At 40.5% G+C, this 26671-nt stretch overlaps 1 long non-coding RNA gene across 2 annotated transcripts in view; it reads left to right on the top strand.

The window, feature by feature from the left end:
* LOC118165216 overlaps positions 1 to 25117 on the top strand; it is a 72365-nt gene extending 47248 nt beyond the window's left edge. For both annotated transcript variants that reach the window (XR_004749921.1, XR_004749922.1), the window contains one exon: positions 23962 to 25117. This is a non-coding gene — a long non-coding RNA (uncharacterized LOC118165216). The remainder of the gene's footprint in view (positions 1 to 23961) is intronic.
* Positions 25118 to 26671: the final 1554 nt, after the last annotated feature.

Here is a 26671-nt window from a genome sequence, read left to right as displayed (position 1 = left end):
CTGGAGAGCACTGGCCTCTCCTCTCAAAGCCCCCTTGTGTGATCACATTGCTTGGACCTAGACAAACGGAGGTGTTTCCTTTTACTCCCGTGGAAAATCATGCAAGTCCAGAACCGTCAGTAATGTGATGCTTTGTTTCTCCCTGTGACAACTTCTACTTTAGGAAGAGCTTGTGAGGAAAACTATACAAAGAAGTGCTCAGTGATTATTTAAGAAGTCCCAACAGAAATGTAACACATGCACTTTGGTCTTCATCAACACAGTTTATTTCACTTTGTCACTGTAGGAATGATTTTGACTTTGCACCTGGTTGGAAATCAAACAGCCAGATGACAAGCAAACACTGTCCTCCTCCAGGTAGGGGGAAAAGGCCATACTCTGTTCTGTAGCTCCTATCTTCTTCCTAACATGTGAATCAATGGGAATGGTAACTGGAGGCTCAAATCAGGATTTAGTCCAGTCATTGTAATTCTAATTTAAAAAGAGGCTTTATGAGATAATGCAGAAGAGGAGTTTGCTACTTCACTAAGGATTATGGAGTTTAAAGGGTCACAGTTTCTTGTAGCAACTAGTTGATGGCATTAGGAGCTTAATGCTTATTTGGATTTTGACAACAAAATGTAGGTGAGATAAGAAGAAGAACCCACAGCAAAACCTACAAACTAATTAGTCAGCATTACAACAAATCACTTCACAGGTGAAGACATCAGTAGAAATGTTTATGTTGGGGATTTATCTAGCCCTTCAAGCTATCTTGTTTCTGGTTTAAAACACAGGTTTACTCACTGAAATATTCTGCTTGCAACAGCATTAGGCTAAATACAATAGGACAACATGTTCAGTTGTTTGTTTGTACAATAACTTGTGGGATAGGTCTTCACTCCTCACTTGGTACAATTTGACAGGGATTATAAAAGCTTAAGGGCAGTCTCTGTTTAATTAGTTGTCAACTAATTTGTTCCAAGGCGGGGCCACACGAAGAAAATTTTCACTGGTGATAGTTACCGAAATGTGTATTCCACTGCTCGTGTTATCCCACTGCTGGCATTTACATTTGTCCTTGGAGAACATGCTAGTAAGCTGCACAAACCACAGCATCCTCATTACTCTGTGCTCTGGATGTGTAGGTTTCTGTGTAGGGTGTCTGTAACACAGCCTGTCTACTCCTGCATAACAGACTGAATTCTAGGAAAAAGCATAGCTTACATTGGCCATGTAAAAGCACCGCAAAGAACAGTGAGATGAAAGCTGATGGAGACGGGCTGAGCAAACCTGGCCTTACCTGCACAGTGCCAACGTGTTGGACTGTCCCAGAGCTCACAGGATTAATTCAGGCTTAGGACTTGTTCCTTGCTGTGTGCCAGAACTTACTCAAAACTTCTCTGAAGTACTGTCTCTTAACAAATTTGGCTTTGGTGGAAGGCTATGTCTACACCATAGCGTAGTTTTAACCCTTTTCTGAGATCCTAGGAAAATGCAGAGCTCACAGCTTCTGAGGGTGCTCATCATGTTTGAGACCCAGCTCATCCAAGCAAGCATTTACACCAAGAAGCCATTCACAAAGCAAATTGTGGTTTAGGAGCATTCAGCTTTCGTACCTGGGTTAACACAGAATTCGCCTAACACAGAATTCCTTGTGCAGGAAGAAAAATGAATAATTCACTTTCAAAACCCAGTTGCTACAAATACAGCAGTATTGTCAGAAATCCAGAGAATATCCCCAAGCACTGGACCTAACTTTCAATTAAATAATCATCATTATAAAATATTATCCTACCTATTTTTACTAACCATCCAGTAATTACAAAGAGCCTTTTATGACCACTTAACAGCCAGATTCTGAATATATGTAGTGTAATTAGCCTGAAACAGTCTTGAATAATGTCCTGTTTACAACTCAGGTAATAAACCAAGAGCACCAGGGGACAGAAAGGCTAATTGAAGTGGACAATTGGAGAAACAATCCAGTGTTGGATGGCTGGAAGCATGCTGTTATTGTTCCTGTATGGGGTAGACTTATACTAAAGGTGATTAAACCTTAAAAGTTTCTTTTTTTTTTTCTTTTTTTTTTTTTTTTTTTTCCCTTTTCACCTCACAGAGCCTGATTCTCATTTGCAGCCAGACTTCTTTACACTTCCAGTGGCAGTTTAAAAAAAGTCTTTACAGGGATATTTATTGCCAAAGTGGTCTAAAGAGGTCTTGGTATAAAAGGGCAGTAAAATTCAGACTGAACAAAAATGTTAATAGGAACAGCTTTCCTGCCCCTAAGTGCTCAATATTTTCTACATGGTGTGGGATCTCAGGGAATTAATATCTTTCCTCTATAATGAACACAGTTTGACTGTATCCAGATATGTTGAGTAATTGCTGCTAACATCCAAACCCTTCTAAGGTCTGCCTCAGTTTTCAATCATGCTGGAGTTCTTGGTCACCTATCATAAGCTGAATTGGGTATCTGTGACTAGGGGGCTCTTGCCATGCTTCCAAAATCTGCTTTTTATTGGAAAAGCTATTCACTGAGTGTCTGCCATGTGCATATTTTTAAGAACATAGTTTTGTAGTTGTGTGTAGTTTGAAGTCTTCTGTCACTAAATTTGAAGTCTCTTGTTTTCAAGCTTTCCTCTGAAAGCTGGAAAGAGGATTATTTGGTTCTTTTCTAAATATACTAAGATCAGTGATATAGCCATGAGAGTCAATAATTCTGGAAGTTTTAGACTAGCAGTGTAGCTTTACTCATGGGTCATGCAAATACACTGTCCTTTCAGCTAAAAGTTTTGCTGTTATTGGCTTCAGTAAGGAAAAAGTTGGATTTGAGTAATGCTATCACGTTAACTCTTGAAGAAGTATCAGATTAGATAATATAGTTTGTATTGTAAGAGCTTGATAATTAACATTATGTTCATCAGTTGTCTTATGCACGATGTATTTATTCTGCATTTGATATATCTAAAACCTTTTATATAAAAGGTTTTAAGAGTGATATAAGGGACTATATATATATTTTTTCCCAAGTCAGTGGTTATGCGTACTCATAGGACCTTGGAAGGAACCTGGAGATGCTGCTCTTCCACAAAACTCAGCTGCTTGGCAGATGCTGTGTCTGTGCAAGGCTTGAGCTCCCACCTCATTTGTGCCAGCTCACACTGCAGGATGCCATGGCTCCCAGCTCCTCACCCTGGGCAAGCAGCATCTTAAGTAGGCCCGTATGCTGATTTTGCTGTGCTGTTTGTAAAGTCACAATAGATATATTTTTAATGTGACTCTCTCTGTCTATGAGAGCTGGTACTTTGGGTCATGTCTAAAAATCTCCTTACAGTATGGTCCTTAATGCATGATTTATTTTATTTTCCTTATTTTAACCAGGCTAGATGTGATGTAGAAGATGGGCTGCACCAGTTCTACTCCTGTGCAGCTCTTGTCAGTCTCACACCAGGCTTAAAATTGCATGTATACCTGGCAGTTCATTTCTGATGTATCTCTATTGAGACTGGAACACCTAGGAAAATTCATCTGTAGACCTTTCTAAGATTTCTTTCCATCCCTTTCAACCCAATAAGCAGCTGGGGGAATAAAGTGACAAATGTTGCTTTTTCTGAGTTGCAGAGGGGTATATTTAGCCAGCATCATTCAGGATGTTTTGAGAGGCTGGAGATATGTTGTCTGAGGAAAAGGTCTTTGGAAGTTTGCAAGCATCCATACACCGAAATACTGCAGTTTTAGTGAGCTGGGAGGTACGTAGGAGAATGGAGATAAGTCTGCAGATGTATAAAGAGATGCCATAGAATCACAGACTCACAGAATGGTTTGGGTTGGAACGAACCTTAAACCTGGTTCCTACCCCCTACCATGGGCAGGAACATCTCCCACTAGACCAGGTTGCTCAAAGCCCCATCCAGCCTGGCCTTGAACACCTCCAGGGATGGAGCAGACCTTCAGTGAACGTTATTCAGCATGCTAATTAGGGACTAGTCCATGACAGTATAAAGTTAGGATGTATGGCCAAAAAGAAGAAGATGAGAAAGGAAAAGTCAGATGAGATATCTGAAGGAGCCGAATCAGCCAGGCTACTTGAAGCCTTGGCTGAACTAATGGGAGTTTAGATCTAAAATAAGGACTTGGGAAGAACATTTTACAAAACAGATATAGATTAGGAGAGTCTTATATAGGAAACAGTCACGTCAAAAGAGATTTGTAGGTAATGATTAGACACAAATTGACTATAAATTCTCAGTACATTTTTTTCCATAATAAATCAATTCACTTTCAAGCAAGCTATATGCAGGGAAAATGTTTCTTAAAGGGCAGGAAAATTCATATTATTTATTCATACTTTAACAGTAGGAACTATATAATTTTTATAAGGATATTTAAATGACAGAAATTTGAAATGAGAAAGGGAAGCTAGGAAGTAATCTGTCTTCTGAGGAAACCCAAGTGCAGAATTTATGCACTGCTTGTGATGGAACTCATTCCCAAAGTCTGACCTGTTTAGGATCTGTGTATCTGGGAATCATCTTACACTATTTATTAGTCTTACAGTCCAGATTCCAGGCTTGTCAGTACAGCAATTGCTTAAGGATAGTGGGTTTTATTCAAACTCACTTAAGGGTAAGAGCAGCTTGCTAAAAATGATTCCCATCATACATTCCTCTGTTTGTTTTAAATATTAATATGATAAAGAGGCTGGCTAAATAGGGCAAGATATTATGGGAAATGCCTCTCTTTAAAGGCTGACAAATTGCCTCTATGTAAGAAGCATTAAATGCCTTTATTTTATTTATTTATTTTTAATAAGAAAGCCTGTGGAAGCTGTGCTTTGGGAAGGCTCATGAAAAGTCACCAGAGGCACAACACTTTAAAACACATTTAGGACTGGAGTAATCCACAAAGAAATTGTGTGAAATGCTCACGGTACCAGGATTCAATGGATAGCTGGCAAAACTTCACAGGCAACAGTCTCTTCTAGGAGCTTAATTCTATAAATAAGGGAGGATTTTATTGCAAACTAGATTTATGAATATAATACTTATGTCAGATAGGAGAGGAGAGAAGAAAGATAGATTTTTAAAACTTAATATATTTCTTGTTAAAAAATTGCATTGATTTTTATTTTTATGAGACAGGTATATAAATCAGGAGAGAGCATATTTAGCTATTTTAAGATTTGGGGCAGAACACTTGCATCTTCTTTTCTTTTAGTAGTTACATTAATTTTCCTGTTTCTAGAAAACCTTGGTATGGATTTTTTTAGACTCTTCTGTAAACATCTAAGCTTATTCAGGTGGACTTCGCGTAGTTCTTTGCAGCCTAGGCTTTGCTGGGTGTCAATGTGTGGCAACAGCATTGAATCACAGTGTTTACAAAGAAGTATTAGATGTTCAGGAAATAAATGATAGTCAGGACATTTTCACCTTGAAATCATTGTGGAGAATCCAAATTTTGAATCACAGAGAATAGTGTTGAGTGAGTTACAGCCTCTGACAAGGACATGGAAGGAGCGTGGTGGCCCCCCGACTCCACCCCACAGCCAAGGGGGTCAGGCTCTTTCCTTCCAGAGGTCAATCCCCCCTCAGCCTTACTTCGTTGCAGACAGAGGCAGGGACAAATGTCACTTATGGCCCAGGGCTGACAGTAGTTGCGTGCACAGGAGATCTGTCATGTGCTCCACAGTGTCTGTTGTGTCTCCATGAACAATCAGCTGGGATGCAGCCTCCGACCCACCACAGCTCTTTGTCTCATACCCTGCAGACATCTAAGGGCAGTGCTACTCTTTTACATCCAGAAGAGCTGGTTTTTTTTCTTTATTCACAAGGCCCCCAGGGAGACAAAGAAGCCATGACAGCAGTGCCATTGCCTGTTTGATGTTCCTCATTGCAACAGAGAAGACGGCTATGTTCTGTTTGCTAGCAGCAGGAGCTGCCTAAAGAGTTCACCAGGGAAAATCTGGCCTGAGAGGATCTGTGTCAATGCAATTATGTAGTACATCACCGTGTATACCCATAAAGACATTTATGATTCATGTCAGTACAGTGGATAGCAAGGTAGGTATAATTAGGCCAATAAGAGATGATCCACCTGGGGTGTGGAGGATTGTCTAATGCTGCCAGTTCTAAGGGGTTGCAATGACGTACTAATCCAGGTCCAGACATGCTTTAATCAACGCTATCTTTATTATATGGCAAACAAACTCTCACGCTAAAGCAGAGAAAAAACACCCAAGTAAGTAAGCCCTGTAGCCTGCAGCTCCTGGGGGTAGAGATCTTTTTGCCCCATCTGAGGATCAAGCAGAAATACAGGTAAAGACCAAGAAGATGCATTTATGGATGCTCTCCTATGTTCCTATCACAATGCATATGGAGCCAACTGGAACTGCTCCCTTGGTGTCTAATGGACCAGCCAACGAAGCCCAGTGCTAGAAAACAGGATCTCATGTAACAGCAAGAAGGTCAGGCCATCTGCTGGAGGTTTCCACCTCCATCCACCCTCCTCTCCCTCCCTTCCCCAAAGACTGTCTCTGTGGGAAAGAGCTGACAGCTCTACAGCCATGTCAGGCTGTGCCTCGTGACCATATTTCCTGGTTACCCAGTTTGGTTCTCATTCTGGCTCTTCCTTGTGGTGGCTCTCCAGGCCTGTATTTCTGGCTGTGAAAGAGGACAAGCTCTGCTATCACAGGTAGGATGGCTGCAGCCAGGGCAAAACACTTGTCTGAGCAGATGTCACCTCAGCCACAGTTTTCAATGCTGTCATAGACAAAGAGTTTGAAGAGAAGCAGAGCGTGCAAAATGGCAGAGGTTAGCAGCAATGCTGAATCTGCACTTGCCAACCTCTTCCTGTTAAGGTCACTCATAAAGCTGAAGTATTCATGGCTGAAGTAAGAGGTGGAGCTGAAGAACTGCACCAGGGAACTTCTCCAGAGACTGAGCACAGCCTTGCCCAAGCACTCCTCGTGGTCTGGGAAAGTGCCACCCATCACTGACAACTGTGAGAAGATTTAGTTTGGTGGTTGGGGAAGGTGATGTGCTAGAGGCATGTTTGCTCTAGTGGGCAGGGAGGGAGCTATTAGATGTAGTGGCAGCAAATGTGGTGGAAGGGGAAGGAAAATAAAGTGTTTTGTTAGTTCCTGCTGTGGGTAGCTTGCTGCTGTGCTTTTTCCAAAAGATTACCAGGCTCACGTTTCCTAATAATCTTCTCCCTGTGCCATTTCCTTGTGTTCAAGGGAACACCAGCAGCCGCAGGGAATGAAGTTCCCCATTAAATATTTCAAGCGGGGAAGCAAGGGAGAGAAGTTTAGCAATAGTGTTATAGTTTTAGGTTTAAGAAGGAACACTTACCACTCTGGGCCTATCCCTGGCACTTACCAAAATCACCTGATAAGTGGGGATGTTCCAGCAGACACTCACCTTGGAAGTAAAAGTATGATATAGTTTCTTTGTAAAACTTTATCGGTCCTCCCTCTTCTTCCTCTGTGGGAGGAGATGGGAGGAAGCTACTACAGAACCTTTGTGTTTTGAATCATTTTTTTCATAGCCTGGCACTATATAATGTTATGCCTCTCCTACAGGCCCTTGTAAGCCTGAACACTGGGCCCTCTTCAGGTTGAAAACCACAAAAATAACTGATCTCTCCAGGAAATTCTGGCCGCAGTCTCTAAGAGCTTACAGTCTGAACAAACAAACTGTAGATAAGGTGGGAGAACAGGGACATAACATTAAAGAAATGCCATTTATTATGATAAATGACTTAGCAGTGATTTAAGGTATTGTATTATCATACAAATAAACGCTTGATGAATGCAGAAAGAGAAGTGCCTGAGGTAATAAAGATTTATGGATTGAACCACAAGGATTAGAGAAGGATGGGAGTGAAAAAAAAATAGCTTGTTAAAGTGAAGATCATTGTTGAAAGGAGCTAAAAGGGAACTAACCCCTGCATAAGTGAAGGGAAACATCAGCTATTGCAGGTGGCAAGGCTCTTCTGCTTTCAGCCATTATTTATCCAAACAGAATAAACTACTTACCAGAAAAAGCCAACTGTTGCGCCATTTCTTCTGTTGATATCAGAATGATCGTGGTTTGGAGAGCAATTAAGAAAGAAACACAAAGCTGAGAAACAGAACTGTAATACCAGGACATTACTGAAGAAGTGTAGGGAGCACATGCACCCAAATGTAATGGTCTTACTGTTCATGAGAGAAAACTGTAGCTCAGGCTGCTGTCTTGTAAGGATGGTATTTTTTGCCCACTGACAGTGAGTCACAGACAGAGAAGACAAAGAAGGAAGAAGTAAAATATTAAGCTTACACTGGAAAATAAACAAGGAAGTGCCATCACACTAATCAAAGTAGATAAGCTTACACTGAAGAGCAAGGTCACAAGAGACAAAATATAATTTAGTAATATAAACAAATCAAGTACAAAAATGAGGACTTTTCTAGCATACTACCTAACTGACATAGTGAATTGCAAAATAAAACTTGTCTTTAAAATAACTGAGAACACTTTTAAAGCTTTTACTTGTCTGCATTAAATAGATCATGCTGCATATATATTTAGGATAACAACTAAGCTAAATTGATTCACTGAATAAGCTGTGTAAATTATACAAGGTAATTCCTTTAGGGTGAAATTTTTCACTGTACTGTGCAACTACACAGACCCTAGACACCACCCAAATTCTCCATCATCCCTGAAATAGGATTAAAGACAGTGTCAACCATTCACAGACTTGACCCTCATCTATGAAGGATTATTTGAATTCATACACATGAAGACTATTTGGGTAAGTATACACAGTAAAAATGTTAAGCGTATTTGCTTGAGAGGAAGGTAATACAGTGCCTTAGCTGTATTTCTTAGTAGGAAGATTTCCATGGAAAGGGCTAATACTTAGTGTTCACCTGTACAGAGTTTAGTAAAGGGAGCCTGAGAACATGACTGATTCCTCCAGGCATGGACTAAATGATCATGTTAGTGCTATGTGTAGGCAGAGACATAACAGTTCAGTGTCAGTCATAATTGAAGGCTTGAGCAAGACTGGCTCCAGAAATGGCATAGAAAACCAGACTCTGCTGTGCCTTCTAGCTAAGATGATGCTTGACTTCTTATTGGAAATTAGAGCTAGTCATGGAACAGAAGTAAGATTAGGTGCATAGTTATTTTTCTTCTTGCTTACTGCTCAGATGGATAATGAGCTGTTTCTTCTTGGAGCTCACAATGTTCCAAAAATATTACATATCATTTACCACCAAGGGTTTTCATCATTTATCATAGAGAAGTGGTTTCAGGGTCCTTATCCCCAGTAACATCCATACAGCATCTTTATGACAGTTACTGGAACAGCTCACCTGTTACCACTGATATTAATTAGAGTATCTATTTGTTTGACTCACTAACATGATAAATACTCAGAACCAGGCACAAACAGCATGTCGTCAATAACGGAAGGTGTTTGACCTCCCCATCTGCCTAATTTCTGGGAGGTTTTTGTCTGCCCCTGAAGAATGGATGAAAGAAAATATGTTCTATGGGTTAGGAGATGAGCAGGAATGCTTCATAATGGAAAAGAGCATGTGCATCATTGTTAGAGCGACAGCAATGAAGAGCATAAACAGGGCCACATTAGATGATGTTGAATGGCAGGAGGCCACCCATCATTGCACTTAATCAGCCACAAGGCTTATGTCTGAATGAGGACATAGAGTAAGCCTATCAGGATAAATGAATTAACAGCATCATTCCTAAGACAGAGTGGGAAAAGTCCAGGAATTTGTTCATTACTTTCCTTGGCCCATTCTGGGAGAAATTGGTTCAGCACTCCTTGAAGTGATCAGACAGGTTTCCTGCAGCTGTTTCTGTGCACGGCACATACTGATCTCCTTAAACAAAACCAGAAATGCTTCAGCCTCTGGGACAATCTTTTTTCAAACTCAGATGCCCACAGTTATGCTCCTCAATCTGAACTCAGGCACTTAAAAGAAGTCAGTGCTTTCAGTCATGTATGTGCTAATCAGAAGTGGAGACAAGCCCAGAACTGGAAGAATCCTCCAGGAAGTGCAGTGGAAACAAGTCTGGACAATTGATTAATGTGGAAAAGCTGACATATAGGAATGAGAACCAGACTTTCATAACACTCATTGCTAAAGTTTTTATTTTTCAGACTGTGAACAGCAGAGGTTTTGTCTGAAGGGAAATCTGAGTTGAAGTACACACTAAATATAAGTTACATTTATTTTCAACATAGTCATATATTCTGTTCATGATATTTTCTGACATACATGATTTTTATTTTTATTGCACTGTTATTTTATGACAGGTATATATTTTGCACATGTGCCAGGACGTAACTTCATCACTTACGAATTCTTTAGATTTATATATATATATATATAAAAATCTTAAAAAACAAATTACCTTCCAGCGTAGTGGACAAGAATCAGCAAGTACTGCCTAGAGTATGAGGGCAGAGTTTAGCTCACAACTCTTGTGCTTTATGTGAGACCCCTAATTCACAGGGTGGTCAAACATTATGATTATATTCCCTTTTACAGGTGAAAAGCTGAGCTTGCCTTTTGAAAAGGTCTGTAGTACAAAAATGGAACAATAATCATCTTTCTTACCTATGTCCTTCCTGAGATAGTCCCACTTCACCATGACCCTGACATAGAAAAGACCCATATGTTGTTAACAAAGTTCTGGTACACTGCCTGAAGTCATATTTTCTGCTGGAGTAAATATGCTCAGTTTCTTCACCTGTAGAATTGAAATCACCGTATCTGACAGGCAAGGGGTGTTGTGAAGATTTGTTCATGTCTTTATCCCAGTTGGAACATGTATAAAACTGTAACAAATGCAGAGTGTTAAGTATGGTTCTTAAGACTAAAACAACACTGGGGGCTAGTAGCATTTATTCTCCTTCACCTGTCCTGTGAAATATAGGTTAGAAACAGCAGAAAAATGCCCTGACAGTTCATTGAGGTTTATCTTTTAACCCATGCATTCAAAAGGTCATGTAAAAACTGAAACTTCACTTCACTGATATGCAGTATTGACCTGTTAATGACAATCAGGTTGTTTTTTCAAACAGATCTGGATCAAGCAGTTGCTATGAGTTTTTGGTAGGTGTCCTCTGGATTGCTTGGCAGCAGCAAAAGAAAGGACCTGTCTCTGGCTCATCTTCTGTTGATCCCAGCTGGTCTCCTCAGCTGGATCCTGGTCCCAGCCCATCCACTCACCATGGCTGGGGCTGCCCATGGGTCTTGCTACCAACACCAGCTCTGCAGGCCATGTTCAGCCCTGAGGAATGGTGCCCGTGGCTAAGGGCATGGCCTGCACCAGGGCCACTTCCGCTCAGCTTACCTGCCCTTTGGGAGCAGCTGCAGCTTCTTCCTGACAGACATAAGGAAGATAAGTAGCATCATGGTAGTTTCTTGGATCCACCAATACTATAGGAGTGAGGTCTGCCTGGCTCTCCATCCTTATTAGTGTAGATAATACTTAGAGGAAAGCCATCTCCACTCTGGTGTGTTGAGGTCCTCCCAATGGCTGGGGAGTGTTAGAAAGGCAGGTACCCAGTAACCCCAAGAACCAGGCCCTGATGTTGGTGGCTACACGTAGAAGATGTACTCACAATACAGCCTTTCTGGTCACTTTGAAAAAGGGCTGGCCTGCCTTACTCTGCACCCAGTTGGATTATTAGTTTTGATGTAATGTAGAAACACCCTGTTGCGAAAGTCCAGCCAAAAATAAAGTCATACATCTGTGGCCTTCTTTTTAATTCCCAGTCAGCCTTCTTTGTTGGGCTGACCTAATCATGTCCACTGGATTCTTAAATTAGCTTGTGGATCTGAAAGACACTGTACTTGTTTCAAGAGCATTTTTAATTGAGCTTAGTTGTAATTACCTGATGTAAAACTCTCTCAGGTAGAAATAGTTTATATATTCATTGGTATGTATGCATTTGAAGGTATGCAAAATGAATCCACGAATTTGTCAACTACAAGAAGAATCATGTTGCTTATACTGTTGATTACATATAATTAGGATTTAAAATATATGCAGATGGAAAGGCAAACGAGCTTGGATTGAAATTACTCATCACTTTCAGTCATTTTCACAGCAAGCATCAATTGTCAAGGTCTGCTTTATTATTTTTTTTATTTAAATCCTCACTCAGACCTGAAAATTATTTTAATTAGATTAGATTATGGCAACAAATCTGCCCCAGTGTGGTCTCGTCCATGCAGAACCAATTAGTGCATCATTCCACCGCAACTAGTGAGACCAAGAGAAGGGTGTGGATGAGAGGGGAAAAAGGGAAAGCAGATGTGGTTCGAGATTTTTTTCCATTCAATTTTCAAAATAATTTCCCATTGTCTGAATTCTACTCCCACTGGCGTCAGCTGGAGCTCTGCCAGAGACTGCAGTGGGAGTAGGGCTAGGTCAGTGCATGACCTTTTGAAACCACATCCTCATTTGTTATATAAATGAAAGCTCTGTGAATTGCTTATGCTCACTGCAATAGTTCTTGAAATTAAGAACTGCTAGGGATGATGGAACACCATAGATTTTGAGGTGGGCGACACAAATCTCAACACGGGTAACATTTGGATTTGCTCATTTGGACCATGGTGTTTGTTCCTCTATGCACAGAGTTGTGGGGCTCATGCCATGTCACCAGACTCCTTATCTCAGAGGACTAAAAGAGCACAAGTCCTACATCCTATGACTTGGTGAGGTCAGAAGACCTGAGAAAATCAGAACAAAGTGGACATGTTTGCTGGTGGTTATCTACATAGAGACTGTAAGTCATCCTTTGTGCCAGAACCCTTTGATGTGCCATGTCAGGCTATGCTTGTGAACGAGCTTTTTTTTTTTTTTTCTTTTTTCTCTCTGTTGGCATTGGCTCCATCACTAGATTTTGCATTACTTTTTTTTTTTTTTTTTTTTTTTTTTTTTTTTTTTTCTTTGTGAGGGGAACACAGCAATGCAAGAGGATGAGCGAAGTAGGTAAGAAAGACAGGTAGCCCTCCTCACTTTCTTTGATGTATAGATAGTTGGCCAGGGAGAATAGGGCTTTTCAGAACTCTCTTTAAGGATTTTTTTGTACCCAATGGTTCTGACTTCCTTCTCAATTGTATAGTGTTGAACAAGAGATGCTTGGGCTCCATGGGCTCCGTGACAGCGCATCTTCCTAAACATAGTGCAGACCTTGTATTAAGGCTTGACTCAGACATGCAGTCCTTGTATGTTCTTTTGACTTATGTATAAGGGTAGGGAAATATGGAGGTCAAATTACTATCTTTCCTAGATGCTTCTTGGATAAAGAGATGGTTTGTATATACATACCTACACACATATATCTATATCCATGTACCTATATACTTATATATATCTCTAGTGATCACTGGTGAACCTTTACTGATTCTTGCCCTGAACTTCTGCATTTTATATAACACTGTTTTCATCTATGTAAGTTCAGACATTTTTGGGGATTTCACTATACCATGATTTTCTCAGTGACATACATCTTATGGAGCTTCTTCCACTGATGAGGACTCTTGCTGAGAAATGTTTCTTCAAATAAACTAATTGATAAAAGAGAACTGCATTCACAAAGAGAGAAAATGAGGAAATGTCTTGTATCACAATTGTGATAGAGAAATTCCATTACTAAGGGAAAAACAAAAACAAAAAACATTTTGCCCATGAAAAAAATACCTAAACACAAGGCTCACTAACACAAGTTTTTAAAAACCTGAACCATACTGCAGGGATGGTTGGAATAATCCATGCTGGGAAACAAACAAACAAACAGAACAGAACAAACAAACAATCAAAAAAGGCTTTTAAATTTAACCCAAGACCTACTGAAATCACTGAAATGATTGTCTTGGGCTTTAGCCCAGCATCTTACAGTGGCAGCAGACATTTTCAAACAAATAAAAAGAGTATTCTGTAGTGGAGGTTTTGGGGTGGGACTCAGGATTCTGCACACTCTATCATCCCCAATCTCTTCTCCCAAGGATGCAGTGGAAATAGTTTAATCCTACCACAAACTAGTTTTCTTAGCTGTAGTAATGTGCTCCGAAAATAATAATTCTTTACCATTCCTTACCACATTACAAAAGTACTGTGAGATCCTCAAATAGGAGACGCTGTAGAAGTGTGAAGTATAATTTTATTTCAAGGCATAAAAAAACTTGGAAACTTACAGAACAAAAGTTGAAAGGATTTAATGTTCTGTTCTGAACTGTTGTGATTTTTGTTTGTTTTTGTTGTTTTTGTTGTTTTTTGATTTCTTGCTTCTAAGCAGGTTTCAGAACTACTAAAAGAAAGATTTAGCTTGATGCTCTGTTGCCATCTCTCAATCTTCAGTATTGAAGAGAGCTGGAGAAGCCATAGTTTTCCTAAAGAGAGATTGGTTATCTGCAGAGCCTTGAAAGGTAATTAATTACAACAATTCATCTTCTTTATTGGGGTGCTCTTTATGATAAAAATGTGTGGCAACTATAGGACACTGTACATAGTTTGAGTTAGGCAAAGTTGTGCTTGTTCCTACACCTCATGTATCTGAACAATCCAGAATCCTGTTATTGAATAAAAAACCTTGCTTTGATTTAAGTGATTGATTTAAGTGATTGTTCTGCCTGTTTTGAGGTACACAGGAACTTGACACATGGAAAGAAGTTTCAGTGAAAATTTCCCTCAACATGTCTAGGTGATATGCTTATTTGCATGTCAAGTTAATACATCATATCTCAATAATAAAATGGCCTCAGGAGTCTGAGTGATGCTGTGTAATACTGTTAGGTCTGATCTTTGGAGTCCATATGGTAACTGGTGAGCTCTTTCTCTCAGACTTTAAAGGCATGGCTGAGATTTCTGTGAAGCAGAATCAGATCTGTAGAAGTTACAAAAAATATTATTGAAACAACATCTCCATATGTTACAAAACAGACAGTGTTTGCTGATATCTTCCATATTCTGTAATGAATCAGATATCAGACAGAGATATTGTTCAGATTGTCGGGTCCTTTTCCATGCTAGCAGGCCTCCTGTTGTCAGTTCTTAATGATGTTTCTCTGGGTCTTAGTCCACTTGAGTGACTGCTTAAAGACATTGGAGACCTTAATGTCAAGAGTTAGAATATTGCTGTGAACATATATGATTAGCTTTTCATTGTGGTACTTTGTATGCTTTCATTAGTATGGACTTCCTAATCTTTTCCACAGGTACATATGAGACTTCTTAGGTGGCCTGTTTACTTTCCCGATGTAGCAGAGTATTGCTACCTGCTATGCTATTAGGACAGCTTGTCCTGCATTTACATTGCAAGGGTGAAAAGTCTGCTGCTTCAAACTAGCTCTCTTTTGTGTTACACTCATCACTTCATCACCAGGCTAGCAAACTCATCTTAAGAAATTTATAGTTCATATAATCCAGATGTCAGGTATGCTTTCTTTCCAGGCTAGACCCTGCAGTCTCCTGTTACTTGACAAGTATTCAGGCTGGAAAAGGTGGTACCTGATGCTGGCAATTGATTGCCATCCAAAGGACACCTTTCAGCCTATCTTGCTGGAGATATTCTACTTTATATTGGCAGATATAGGCTGGCAGGTGAGATGAGCCCAGTGCAGCTCTATCAGTGCTGTGGCCCAGAGACCCATCACCTGTGTGCCTTGTCTGCACGGGGCAGAGGGGCCCGTGAGGGGCCTCCTCTGGGATGGAGGTGTGTCCAGTCCTTTCCATGGGATGAGCAAACCTCAGCAGGCATCTGGGGGGTCCAAATCTAGAGGAATGGAATGCTCTGAAAGTTCTGAAAGTCTAGACACTTTCTGCCCTGATTTAATTTCTGTAATTTCTATCTTAAATGATGCTGTTTACTTTGTGGGTGCACACACTGGAAATTACAATAGAAACTATAGGACTGACTGATACAGGGTTTTTTGTTTGTTTGTTTGTTTTGTTTTGTTTTGTTTGTTTATTTGTTTTTTTTCTCCTCCCACAGGTTTCTCTAACAGCCTACTGTATGTCTGGGAGAGCTAAGTGCCCAGAGCTGGCCATGCAGTGCTTCTGGAAGGCATGGGACAGGCAGGGTAGGGAGGTCAGCTCCAGCAGAGAGAGGACAGGCCTCCTCGCTGTTTCACTGACAGTCACCGGCTGTCAAGAGCTTAATGGAGATGTGGCAGAGAAACAAATTAGGCCATCACAATCTGTTTGGTATTGATCCACTTTCAAGCCCTGACAGCAAGGGCATGCCAGAGATGGGCAGGGCTGAGTTTATGCTGTTCTCAGCTTTGGGAGCTCTCTGATGCTGCCGAGTTTATAGATAATCTACAAACAAGATCTGCACAGCTCATATGTGGTGGTTTATTCCCTCTTCGTGTCATCTTCTGGAGATGTCCCAACACTGTTTCTCCCCTTGTGTTTCTGGAAGCATAGTAGAAAGTCTCACACAGATGCTCAGATACTTACATCACTTAAAAAGTATTTTGAATATGTTCTCAACTCCCCCCCCCTTTTCTTTTAAGCAAGAAGCAATTGTTTAAGAGGAATCTTTTTTATTTTATGCTTTAAGAGTAAAAGTAGAACAAAAAGAAAAGTAAAAGCTACTAGAAAAAAATAAACAGAAGTGCATAATCACTCTTTGGCCTTCTCATGGGTCTGTTTAATTAATTACAGTTTGCCCTTACCAGTTCATTTCTACTCAAAGATTTTCTTTTTTTTAGCTCTAGGCAGCATATGCATCCAAGCGGAAATTTGTGTGAAAGAGACTAAACTTGTAAACATCACTTCTATCCTAACTGGGAGTGTTTGCATTATTATAAAACAGTTTTAATTATAGACAACTTTAAAAAGATACCATCACTTCAACAGCAACTACTGTGTACTGAGCAAGATGAAACTCAGTCCCTTGCAATCAAAACAAACAGGCCATCACAAGACACTGAGGTTTTGAAATGTGCTACTTCTACTTAGGAAGGAACAGCCAGAAAATCTGATACCAAAAACATTTTCTGGGTCACTCACCAAACCCCAAGGTTTTTAAGGGTCTAGGCTCTAATAAGTCCCTTCTTATTATACAAATAATACGAATCTATACAAAAGCTGCAGGTGTTTCATGTTTTCCCCTCAGTTCACAAGCCAGAGAGTCTTATCTCAAAGCTTCAATAACCAAAATGCTGGAACCACAAGGAAGACTGGGTTCAGTTGTTTATTACCCCTTGCTGTGGAAGTACTAGCTTGCCCTAGGGCTCATGCTGTGCTGAGTGCCATATGGGCAGCAGGAGAAGACTCTCTCCACCCTATCAGTTTACTGTGTAATTGGGAACAGGAGGCAATGGACAAGATCATCAAAAATGGAGGGCAAAAGGAGGAAGAAGATGTATGAGCCATGGTAAGATCATACGGGTAACTAACCAGACAGGTGAGCATACAGTAAATACATGCATGCAGTACAAATGTAATACGCATGGACAGCTAAGATTAAAATCAGGATGTGTCAGTAGTGTTACCAGGAAATTAGTGGCTTAATTTGTACTGGCTAACTTTTTTCAGAAAAAGATGCCAGCACATGCTTGCACTTCTGAGTGTGATGACTAGCCACAAAGAGATGAAGTGAGCAGGAAGCAGGTTGGACACATTCTCTGTCTTCTTTCTTAGAGTGCTGCTAATAGCATGGGATGCTTTTAGGGGCAGAGTCCCTGTGAGGTGATTAGGGTTGCTGTTGATGAGACTGAGGGCAAATCCTGCATGTGCTCATTTACTGGACGTCAAAATTTGCCCTTGAAGTTAAGACTAAGCATGAGCATAAACAAAGCCCAAGGCACAGTTCTAGGTGTCTTTGGTAGAACTGCACAAAACTAACCTTGACGTCATTAAAGGTTGCTGATTTTTTGGTGAAACCCCACTAACATTACACTAGGGAAATGTGTGATGTCTACAAGATTTACAAATTTTTATTTTTATTTTTTTTCACTGCCCTGTTCTGCTGGTGATATACCTGACAGGGAACTGAGAGTTGAGAACTGGCACTGGAAATAATATTGTATAACTGGGAATGGAAATAAATGCATGCTGAATAGTGCCAAGTAGCCAGTTTTACTTATAAAATGAAAGCCTTTAAATGAGACTGGAAGAGCACTTGTTGTCCCTGTGTAGTGCCTTCAATATCAGGTGCTGCAAGTCCCATTAATTGGCAGGTACATAGGCCTCACTGTGGTCAACAGTGTTGAGCTTGAACTCTTCATCCCTCTCAAGCGGGTTTGAAACAAGCCCTTATTTGATCTAATCAGTATGGGTTTGGTCTTTTTGGTGTGCAGGTAGAGCTGAACTAAGCACAAGACTGGATCTTCTTGCAAGAAGGCAGGCTGCTGGGAGGTTTGGCCCTGCTGGACTGGGACGAGGCCACTGCAGAGTAGTGGGGTGCAGTGCGGGCATCCCAGGTGGGATTCTAGGGCACACACCCGTGGGCTCCTTGGATCATTCCTCTGCCTCTTTTTCTTCTTTTGTTTATTTTCAAACAAGTAAGCTATCCCCATTTTTGATTAGGGGAAGGTGGCGGTCACGTAATGGCTGGACAGTTCAGGAGAACAGGAGTAATCAAGCAAGGGAGGGGTCCGATGCTGTGAAACACTTTCACTTTCTGGAACAGATCCAGCACAGATTAATTTTCCTTTCATATTAAATACCCTGCATTTTGATTTCATGCCTTTTTCTGCTTTGTGGTGAGAGCATGAATATGCTGTGGGACACAAAGGGTCAAACTAATCAGTAGATCCAATCCATTTCTCAGTGGCATCATCCCAAGAATGAGCTTAATTCACTGTATTCAGCAGGAACACTGTCTATGTGTTTGTGTTTCAGTAACAACTGGAACAAGCAACCCCACATATTGATCTCTCTAGCTCTCACTGATTTTCATCTCCAAGCTGTGAGACTGTATACTTAATTGTGGGTCTATTGATTTGGTGGCAACTGTTCAGATGGCTTGACTGAATATCGAAAATGAAGCCCTTCTGGGATACTTTTTTTTTTTTTTCCTTGTCTCGTTTGGATCCAACTTTTATCTCTGTAACAGCCACCTCTGCTGATCACGTACCAGTCACATCTGTATTAATGGGCTTGGGGGAAAGTAACTCCAAATGTATTGTCTATCAAGTTCATATTTTTTCTTTAATAAGTCTTCCCTTTACACTGCAAACCTTACACAGCTTCCTGGATTTACCCCTCTTCAATTAGCAATCAAGCCTCTCTATATGCATGAACGTTGAGAATCAATACCCACCGAGACAACTGTTCTATATAATGATAAGAATAAAGCACAGGAAAAGGCAGATGTAAAGGTAGATGTAACAGTTCATTTTAAAAGATCAAAAGTGAAGAGGAACTCAGCTGAAGACTAGCAAGCAGCCTGTATGTTGATAAAGATCAGGAAAACTCACTCTGAAGGATTTTGGTCCTGGACTAGCAAACTGCATGTAGCAGAAGGACATATGGGGGGACACTGAAGGGGTCTGTCACCACCTGCACAAACAAGACTCACTGCAACCCTCAGTTCTTCCTGGGATCCAGTTGTAACTGTCACTAACCTCTTCCATGTACAAAACTCAGCAAGACCTTCCTTTCCAAAATGTGTCTGTCAAGGCTGAACAAATGCACGTTTTGAGAATTAATGATGAAGATTCTTCAGTTTTCATGTATTTATTTTGGGGTTTCATTTTTCAGATAATAGATGCAATATTGCCAGTGTTTCTGTCTCCCTGTTCTTTAGAGTTAAGTTCCAGTTATGGAACTAGGAAGGATCTTATCTTTTCCATCAGAAAAGCAAAAGTCCATTTCTCTGAAAGGTTTGAATCTTGTCCTGATTGGTGCCTTGGACTTGCTTATATTAAATGCTCCAGTCTGATTCTCTCTCTCTGCCATGAGTGATGGCGAAGCAGCGTGATCACTTACATTTCAGAGCTGGGTGGTAATGGATAACCCTTACAATTAATGAAAATGCTATGCTTGATTGCAGCTGGTCAAGCACGCTGGTACATTCAACTTTCCATATGGTTTTATTGTGCAGAATGAGATAAATCATAAAAGGCTCAGGAATTTATTGGTCAAATCTTTTGAACATTTAACAGTTGCCAGTGAACTTCCTAAGTTTCTCTGGATTCAAGGCTATTAAAGAGAAGTAAACAGGCGGGTATTCAAAGGCTTTCCCTCTCCTCTGCGGCTCTTCCCATGTTGTTCCCTACTGGAGATGAAAAGGAGATGGCCAAGAGAGCTCTGTCCCAACACGTATTACAGCTAATGAAATAATTACCTTACAATGTGGTTTAGTATGGAGTAATTGTAAAAGAAAGCTGCTTGGCAGCGTGTCTCGGGGTGAGTTGCTTCCGTGATGTTTTCACTCCTTCACCCAGGGAGAAGCTCAGCAGGAGGGAAGGAATGATGAAATGCTGCGTGCTTTGGAAGTCCCGTCACTGGGCTTTGCACAGGGTGGTGCTAGGCTGTGCTTTCTAAGCCTGTGCTTTCTCTAACAAATGTGCAGAGACTTTAGGAGTAGCCAGTGGTTCATTCCTTTGGTGGTGGGTAAAGATCTGTTGTTGGATATTTAGCCTCTCTCATATAGAACATCTCCAAATCCAATACCTTTTTTTTGTCACTTTTTGCATGGATGCCTAGAACAGAGATTGAGCTATTCCCTTGCACACATTACAAATCACTTGCTCCAGAGGAAAGCAGAGGACTGATGGCAAGGCTATGCAGGGAAGCCTAGGCAAGCCCTGCCAGCACATGATATCATCACATCCTTTTGGGACTGACAGTCTGAAAACCCACAGTCTCCAGGTGCAATAACACCAAACTGGAAGAACAGATTAGGAGGCAGCCCAAATATCATGACTGTTTCATCAGACCCATGTACTTGTCCCCTCTTCTGCATAACTAATGGTCTCCTCTGGGCATGATTTCCCAAGTTTTAGGTAACACAAGAGATGTAGTGGAGGGAGAGTATCCTGGTCTTAACTGAAAGCTTCATGAAGGCACATTCATAATAATGAAGAACAAACTGAGCAGGAATGAATGTGATATTAATTTATGAATTCTGGAAAGCTTAAAAATTCCAGCACCACAAGCCAGGCAAACCCGTTAATAGATATGCAAATCCCTTGGAAAACGATATAAAAGTATAGGATATTTTGCAAACGCCATGTCTCTTGTCCTGAAGAAATCTGCAGCTGCAAATTGTGAGAAAAATGTTTTGCAACTCCAGGCAAAGAATTGGCTCTTAGAAGTTGAAGACAATAATCACTGACGGAGGAAAGATTAACACAGCCTGATCAATCAGGAGCATGGTCTTCCAAATTTCCTTATGTATTTGAAAAATAGGAGTGATGTTGAAGTGCAAATGTAAGACACAAACATTTATTTATAGGTGTGAAATGGAATGAAATAGGGGAAAAATATTTTTTCTTTTTTTTTTTTTTTTTTTTTAAAAAAAAGACTTATAAGAGGCCTGGTGGAGATACATACTACAGGGCTTGACTGCACAGAACTATTCCATATTAACTGTTCACTTTTTCCAGCACAGTTCCAGATACATTCACTCTTTACCCAGTGCTGTGAGCTAGCTGAAGATGTGATAGTTATTAAAAATGAATTAAATTATTTCCATGCTGGACTTGTCTTATTTTCATGAGGCTTGCCTGATCACCCATTTGGCCTGTCTGTCCGAAGATCTGTCCGACCTCTGCACCATGACTTTTGAATTTACTATTCCAAAGGTTGTCTCCAAGATACCTCACTCCTACAGACTTTATTAAGAACAGAGATTTGGTGAAGTGGTGTCCCAAAAAACACTTGATTTGTCCACACAGGGCTTTGTCAGCAACGTCAGTTCCCCATCCCCACACCACAGCTTTTGGAAGAGGCTTTGTTGAGGGACCGCAGGTGGCTAATGGGCCTTTGGCTGCTCAGGTTCTTACAGAGGGAGCTGAAGGCTGCAGGACATGGGTCATTGGTAACACAACTGCTCAACTGATGGCTTGTTTTCAGAAAAAAAAAAAAAAAAAAAAAAAAGTTCTTTTGGATGTCACCATCATGCAGTATGTTCCATTCAAGGACCTCAGGGTAACCGCCCCTCCCCCCCCCCCGAAACAAACAAACAAACAACCAACAACAACAACCAAACAAACAAAAAAACACAACAAAAAACAACCAACGAACCAAAAGCCCATATCCATAATCTCTAGAAGTCCAGCCTGTGAGGCATAATTGACCCATATGTGGGGACAGAGGGAAGGGAGCAGTTCTCCACCTACCAGCCATTACAAAAGCCAGACCTGGGTTGCTATATGCTGTGAAGAAATCACTCAGACCAGCAGTTCAATGTGCAGTTCTGTTAGGAGAGCACACCTCTATGCAGCATGGCATGGTTCACTCTGAAACCAAAATACAATGTTAGATGGGTCATCAATCTTATTCAGTCCTCCAGCTTTCTGTGTATCTGTTCCGTTAGTAGGTTTCAAATACTCCGGAGACCACTGCAGGGAGTGATGCACTAGTGGAGCAATATTTTGCTCTGTTGTGAAGAGTCCCACACTTTCATGAGGGAAACTGGACATTTGAGGAAGCATCTGCTCTGGTTCTTCCCCCAGCACGAGGGGAGAGGGCAGTCATTGTGTACCAGAGTGCTTGAAAGCGTTGTGCTTTTTTAAAGAATGAAACTATTCATTACCTTCGTTACCCTCCTTTTTTTTTTTTTTTTTTTTTTTAATGAAGGCCTGGAGCTATTCTGAGATGAGAAAGTGTTCGTTGGTACAAATAAAAAGAAAGTCAAAACTTTCTTGTGCATTTTTTCTTTCCTACAAAGAAGGAAAAAAAAAAGAAAGAAAGAAAGAAAAAAGCATTACTAATGAGTAATGAAAGACAAACCTGAAAAGAATTGCCACATTTTCACTGAAGATCCAGATGGGCCGGAAGATCAGTTTAACGTACCCAGAAATGAAAGTGCCCATTGTCTTTATACTCCAGTATTGACATAGTATAATTTCCCTTAGTCTTTTGGGTCCTGGAAGTGCCAATATAAAAGTCAATATTTAACAATGTTTTTGTATAGGAGTTCCCTGCCTTGACTGGGCTTCACTAACTTGTCTTACTCCAGCCTTGATAAGGGTTACTCAGATGCTGTTGACCTTATTGGAGAGCCCCCAAAGAAATGCAAGCTCTTTGTCTGTGCAATAGTTCCTTCAGTCAGTGTTCAGTGCAGTAAAAGAGCTGTATCATCTATTTGGACTTACAAATATGAACATAATAACTTGGTTTAAGTTGCTATTAATTTCATCTGTGTTGTCACCGTACCCATCCAGTCACCAGCAATCCAGCTGAGGGACCATGTGTGAGCACCACTTGTGAGTGAGTGACCAAGGCAGACGAGCTGGCTGGTGTTTTCAGAACCATAACTCCTGCCAGCGCTGCAGGCACAGTCTCTTGGCTGTGTTTACTGATAGCAGCCTGGGCATTCAGCAGAGCTGCTGTTTTTTTACGACAAGAGCATATAAGAGCCTTGGATCATCATTCAGATGGGGAAGCTGGCCAATTTATCAGGTAAGTGTGGTGTTCAGGGACAGCATTGCAGGAAAGCAAATGAGGCAACCAAGCAAAAAGTTGCAGTTGCTCTGACAGTGAAGGATTGGCACAAGATATCCAACAGCAAGAAGAGCACATGCTTTTTTTTCCTTCCCTTGCCAATGGACTCTGAAATATTTATGCTATGGTCAACTATAATCCCATACTCTGGCCAAAAGGTTGGTACTCTGTAGGCATGTAGAGGTGTGGAACAATTTTGTTGCTGGCTTATGCTTTCTGGACACAATTTACACACATTTAATAGACATTACCTTTGGTTCCTTCTGTGGTTGCATGTCTGGACTGATCTAAGTAGTGACTGATACTTTCCTGTGTTTTTTTTCAGATTTAGCACACCTCCCAGATCTGGTACCACCATTCCAGAGATCTTGCACACCTCTTCCTCAGTCTTCTCAGTTCAATGGATAGCTGGTAGAATCATCCTCAGACTCAGGAAAGATTAACCCATCCATACAAAGGATAAATCTAGATTGCCTGAAGTTTTCTATTATCTAGCCATCATGGTTGTTTTGTGTGTCCTGAGAAATTAGGGGATCATCCACTTTTTCTTGCTCAGAAGGTGTCAGTGACCTGTGTTCAAAAGCCTGAGAAATCTCTGCCCTATGATGTGGCATTGGGGTAGTACCACTGCATGAGAACAAGCAGACTGTCAACATTACCTTTAAATTGGATGAGAAAGCCCTTTTGGAGTCACTGAAAGTACACGCATCATACTGTCAGAAGCTGAATAGTCAGCCAGAAGTCAGATTGTTACTTCAGGTAACAAACATTAGGAGGAAAAAATATGTAGCCTACACTGGTGATCCAATACAAAATAGTATACATATTAGACTGCATGTGGGTGTTCATTTCTGGTAGTTTTGGGAACATGAATGACACATATCGGATATGATGGGCCATTAAGAAGAAATTGTTTAGAAATTAATGACCAAGAAAATATTGTCAAGCAAGTCTGGTTAATCACGAAAAATCTGCACCTCTACAGACAATTGACACATAGGTTGCATGTCAGCCAACCAGATGTGCTATTTCAAGGTGTTTAATACAGCAATGGTGACTGAAGTGGCATTTAACTCTGCCACTCTTTCCCCACCCCAAGTCTCACTTGGGCACAGGACCAAGTGGGATGAAGAAAGAGTAGGAAGAGTAGTAGGAACTAGTGGGGATATCTCAAAGGATCCCCAAAATTAAAGATTAGGCAGCTGGGGGTGACATGCTACAAGAGAGAGCACAGAAAAGAGCAAAGAGAGAGCACAGAGAAGAGGCAATATCAGATAAAAGGCATAGCTGGAAGAAAAATAAGGAAACACTGAGGAAACTCATTGGAGAGGTCATACAGAGACCCAGATGGGTGACAAAGACAATCCTAGGGCAACTCACTTGAGGCCTGGCTAGAAAGAATGAAAGAGCTGGCTTTAGGAGGTGAGGGATGCTAGTGAAGTTCACTCAGGGATCAAAGAGGATAAAAGCAAAGCAGCAGGAAGGAGCTCAGAAAATGGTGACCAGTCTTGAGATGTGAAGGAGTGATTAATAAGAGATTTGTGTTTTTCTTTGTTACTGGAGGAAAATAACTGAAAAATAATTTTGAATAGCTTCTTTCATCTCTTACAAGTAATGTCTTTTACAAATACTTAATTCTGGTAGTCAAGTATTTGAGCCAGGCAAACTATTTTTGCATTAAATCCTTGGGCTGTTTTGGCCATTATTTTAGTGACATTGTATCTTGGAGTGTATCCTGGTGACTCCATTAGTGCATTAATTATTCACTCAGTACACCATGGATCAATTATTAGTAGTCAGTATTCATACTCCAGTGCCAGAAATGCCAAGATATTATTATGAGTCTTTTTATTAAGTGATTTGCATAAATCTTCAGCTGATGAAGTCAGATGGTTGTGAAATCTTTAGTGCTCAGTAAAAATGTGCAGTTCTCCCAGCTGTGGAGCAAATATTAAAAGCATATAGGCAAAGTGGTAGGAAAAAAAAAAGAAATTAGGGCTCCATATGCATTGCTTGGAATATTTTGGGACTTGGGAGCTCAATGTTTAAGCCATAATTTAGTATTTAAAATAATATAGAATTTAAAGTCTGCTTTTGTACATATTTATATAGCAGATTTTGCACTTTGTTTTCAATGAATGTTAGTAGTCATAAAATTTAAGAGCATGGATCTTGATCTGAAAGGTAAGAACAGATGGCAAAAATGATTTGAGCAAAGGTCAGAGTAACATTCTCGTCTGTTTGAACAAAATTCTTTAAAATATTTGTTTAAAAGATATTTGATCTAAAAACATCATTCAGTTGCAACAAAGGGGACTGCACCTGATTTAAATGGCTAGTCACAACTGAGTAACTTAGTCTGAATTTAAAATATTCAGTCAATTAGACAGGGAAACCGAGGGACAAGGTGAACACATTAAATGAGAATGTGGGAAGTCTTGTAGAAATGACACCTAAAAATAAAACTGAATTTGAATCCTGTGGTTCTGGTTCAACTGACAATTACATATGCAGTTTAAACTATGAGCTTAAGAAAGGAGTGGATGAGTAAAATAATCCAGAGAAAAAGGAGTCCATTGCACCCATTTAGCCCAGCCGTGTGAACCCAGCTTTGCTGCTCATTCAGCCCAGCTGGCTTGCTTTCTGTGTGCTCTCTGATTGAACTGCAGCCTGAGCAGTCCACTGCTGCTTTGTGAAGCCATACCTTAAAATAATGATTGACCTAAATGTGTAGCATGGATCTTTACATTAAATGTATACGGTGACTGTGAACATGAAATGCATGCTGATTTTAAAAGACAGTGCAGTCAATGGGAAGTCCCTGCTAGGGTCATCAGCACTCCTTGTTTTCAGCTCCAGTGCCTGCAGTGCCAGCGCAGAAGATGGAATTAGATATTTTCTTGTGAATTTCACAAGAAATTAATTCTGTGCTGGGGACCTGGAGGAGAATAAATTTTGCCCTGCAGTTTGATTGCAGAGAACAGAAAAGGCCTAATTTCAGGTCACTTCCTGTGGAAGGAAATGTTTTTTTTTTT

This window comes from Oxyura jamaicensis, chromosome 3 (assembly GCF_011077185.1).
Source record: "Oxyura jamaicensis isolate SHBP4307 breed ruddy duck chromosome 3, BPBGC_Ojam_1.0, whole genome shotgun sequence".
Classification (NCBI taxonomy): Eukaryota; Metazoa; Chordata; class Aves; order Anseriformes; family Anatidae; genus Oxyura; species Oxyura jamaicensis.
Note: the sequence above shows the minus strand (reverse complement) of the source record. Positions and strands in the feature narration are given on the sequence as shown.